The following is a 3,837-nucleotide window of genomic DNA, read 5'->3' as shown; positions in this document are numbered from 1 at the left end:
GAGACAATGTCATGGTAGCCAAATTGGAAACTTTGAGCAGATGTGAGAAAAAAATACCAGTATTGTACCATGAAATATCTACTCCCAGATTATCAAAAGCAGAACCAAATCAGCTGATCGTACCGACCTGGTCCTAGCCAAAAGGGAAAAACCTGAATGGAGCATGGAAGAAGGTGAAGATGGGGCCGAAAATTGCAATAAAACCCTTCATTCCAATCAAAACTTTAGCTTTCCACTTATCGAGTTTTCACCGATGGCAAAGGCCTACCTTACATAATAGGCATGATCCATCACAATAAAATAGCATTAAAAAGTTTCATGTCACAAAACAGAGCAAAGCAAATTACAGTTCCACCAGCTGAGCGGGGACCTGGAAATTCTTCCTTAACTTGATGTTTTACCATAAAAACATTAAGCACTGAATTAGTTTAACCTGTTTTTCAGACAGAGAACATGATATCAAGCCAAGATGACAAAGAAGGAAACACAAAGCCCCTGGCAGTCAGTACACTGAGACTCTACCAATAGTAGGTACAGATATGAGTTTACCCAATGGCTACCTTTAACATTAGGTGTGAACAAGAGAGGTGAACAGATTGAGTTTGATGTGTTAACTGCTGAAGGAGGAAGAAGGGAGATGTGACGTCAGCTGACCGTCTTCCACTCCCTGTGGAAGCGCCGGATGTTCTTGATTTCCACACCAGCTTCAATTGCTGTTCCCAGCACCAGCTACAGGGGGTATGAGAAATTCCTAGGGCTGTCCAGATGCCCGTGATGATTGTTATCATGCTGCTGGGGTCAGGGGTCCCTGGCTGGGAGGAGTCCAGCAGACCTTTGCAGAACTCAAGAATGTCATAGAGGTCCCAGGCATCAGAGTCTGGCCTGGTCATCCTGGGCCTCACTAACCTCGTAGACACAAAGGACTGGCAGAAAATGTATTGGTTCCCTCTCTTCAGGTCATCCTCTAGGAAGGTGATGGCTGCCAAAGCCCAGCAGTCTTCCCTCCTCAGGACGTACAATATGTCGACCACGATCTTGCGTGTGATGAGGAGAAACTTACCACTGGTGGCAAGCTGCTCGATGACTGGAAGATGCTCACAGAGGGCCCGAGGGTCAGGGAACAGGTACGGGGTCAAAGCTGACTGAATCTGGAGGTGCCTGAGGATCTTCTCCGGCTGCACCACTTCACTCTGAAGCCAGAGCTGAACTATGTCTTTGGAAAACCTGATCCTTGAAGTTCTCTCTAGAAACTGCTGAGACGGGTTGTCTGGTCCTTCAAATCCAGAGCTCACAAAGACCCCCAAATTAGAGTTGAACCTCGGAACTGTCTAGGGAGTGTCGCTGCAAAGTGGCCAAAGCTTCTGAGGAAACAGATGCGCACAGCAGCTTCATCCTGGGAGCTGAGTAGAGGTGGGTCTTGCTCCAAGCCAGCCGTCTCCTGGGAAGCCTGCCGGGGCGAGTGCTGGCCCAGGGCAATGTCCTCAGGGAGCTGCAGGAACCTGGGAAGGTTTGGGCCCTTACAGCTCTGTAGTAGATCACGGAGATGGTGGGACAGGCCCAGGCCTGGCTCCTGAAGGTCTCCCACGGAGGGCAGCAGGTTCAGCAGCACAGACAGGGGACCCCACAGGCTAAGTAGACTCCGCCACTGTGAGGTGAGGAGGCTGTGGTTGGTGCGGAGCCAGCCTAGGATCACCTTGACGGTGGGCAGCGGGCCCTCTGCAGAGAGGATCTGCAATTTCTTTTGAATGGTCTGGAGATTGTTGCAAGACTGGCTGATGGAGGCCTTCTGCCCCAAGTAGGAGCCAGCGGGAGGCTCTGTCTCAGGAAAGCTGCTCACACCATCCTCTGTGCCAGATGCATTGCTGGAGGCAACAGAAAACTGTGGCTGAAGACAGGAGTCAAGTGCAAGCCACATTTTACTGGGAGCCTGTGGCTCAACGTGGCTGGCAGGTTAGCAGAACTTCCTGTTTTTAAGTGATGTAATAGACGACTGAGAGGTTGATGTGTCTTCAACTTATCCACCAGATGGGCAACTTGACTTTTGGATTTGGCCCCATGCTCCTGCATTGCTTCTGGATTCAGGGAGCCACATTCCTCTTCATCAGTTGTGTCTGAATAAGTAGTTTCACTACTGATTTCTGAGCTGGCTTGTGAGCATAAGGATTTGTCTTCATCTTCGTCTATCTCATCTGAGTCACAGCAAGAATGAAAACTGGCTTCCGAGTTGTAACCCTCCCTGGAATCATAAGATGACCTGTGGTTCTTCTGAGATTTGCTGTGGTGGGGCCCAGGGCAGGGGGCTGGAAGGTCTTGTTGTTCCTGCCCAGCTTCTATCTTCTGTTGGTCTTCCTTGTCCCTGGGGACATCCACGTCTGGAGTCAGCTTCCCTTTCCGGAGCTCAGCCTGGATGCGGGTAGTCACATGTTGAATTAAATGGAAGAAAAGGGTCAAGGTGAAGGTGACCACTGGCCTGTGCTGCTTCGAGCCTGTTGTCCTCAGGCTGTGCACACTCATGAGGCAAAGAACCACCATGTGGAAGATGAGGAGGTCTGGGAGGAACAGATAGCCCCCTGGGGGATTTCTCTGGAGGCTTGGCTCAGGTCGGATGGGCACGGCCTATAGGAAAGGCAGAGACGGAAGTCTTCCAGAACCAGCTGGCACAGGGCCATAAGCCTGGTTGCTTTGAATTTCCGCTGAGGCTGCAAGAGGCTGTGAAGGTAGAGGAAGCTAACCAGCAGCCTTTTGTTATCCCAACACTGCCTCTGGCTGGGAGATAGCTTCTTTCTCTGGTACCTTTTCAGCTGGCTGTACCTTTTTCCCGCATGGTCATAGAATCCTTTGAGGTTCCAAGATGCCCCTTTAAAAGGCACTCCTGAGCGGAGGCAGCGCTGGTAGAAGTACGTGGCTTCAATGTCATAGTACTTACTCCCTGTGAGAGCCCCCAGCTGGTTGAAGGGCATGCCCATGTGCAGGGCCACTGACATGGCTCGGTGTCACACCTGTCCGCCAAGTCCTTGGTGGCCAGGGCTGGGAACTCATTCTGAAAGTGGAACAAGTCTCCCAGGTACCGCCGACAGCGGTGGCAGGCGGTTCGCACCCAGGCCACCTCTTCTTCTGAGGCAGGAACTGCTTTCTTGCAGCCAATCAAGTGGATGGCACTGTGAGGCCAATCAGTGTAGCTTAGTAACCTCAGCTCATAGTGTGCTCCTGCAGGAACAGGAAGACATGGTCATAGAACCTGAGGCTGCCCTTCAGGTGAGCCCGCAAGGGGCCTTCCCACTGTTTGAAGGTGTCCACGTGTTTTCTTTTGGTCCTCAACAGCAGCACAGCAACATCAGAGTACATTTTCCTCCATAACAACTCTTCTGCTTTCCTCCCATAATCCACTGGGTGAAGGAACGTGAGTTTAATGCAGACTTGCTGAACCGCATCCCTGAGGGCCAGGACAGGAGGCTTGAAAACCTCTTTGTGAGCATTTCCTTTTCGAAGGAGAAGGTCAAGACGCTGAGCTGCCAAGCAAACATCCTGGTAGAGGAGTCTAGCCTTCAGGGCTTCTGCCTGGCTTCTCTCCATAAAGCTGGACTCTTTTCTCATGGTGCCTATCTTCTGAGAAAAGACAAAAACTACGTATTAGTACCCACCCATAGAGACCAAAAATAATAACAATAATAGTCACCAGAGCAACACAGTGGGGATGTATAAAGCCTTTTGACATGAAGCAGGAATTTTTGCTCACACTTCAGATCTCAGTTTAAACACTGTTGCATCCAGGAGGCCAACTCTAACTCCCCAACTTAGGTTAGATGCGTCCTCTTCACACTGAGCTGGCTTCCTTTG

At 50.6% G+C, this 3,837-nt stretch overlaps 1 pseudogene across 1 annotated transcript; it reads right to left on the bottom strand.

The window, feature by feature from the left end:
* Positions 1–645: 645 nt before the first annotated feature.
* On the bottom strand, positions 646–3,573 carry LOC309974136 (nonsense-mediated mRNA decay factor SMG5-like; annotated as a pseudogene). The gene has a single exon. The product of its transcript is annotated as a nonsense-mediated mRNA decay factor SMG5-like (transcript).
* Between the last annotated feature and the right edge of the window lie 264 nt (positions 3,574–3,837).

This window comes from Leucopleurus acutus, assembly GCF_964270905.1.
Source record: "Leucopleurus acutus genome assembly, chromosome: 17".
Classification (NCBI taxonomy): Eukaryota; Metazoa; Chordata; class Mammalia; order Artiodactyla; family Delphinidae; genus Leucopleurus; species Leucopleurus acutus.
The sequence above is the reverse complement of the archived record's forward strand: the minus strand, read 5'-3'. Positions and strand labels throughout refer to the sequence as shown.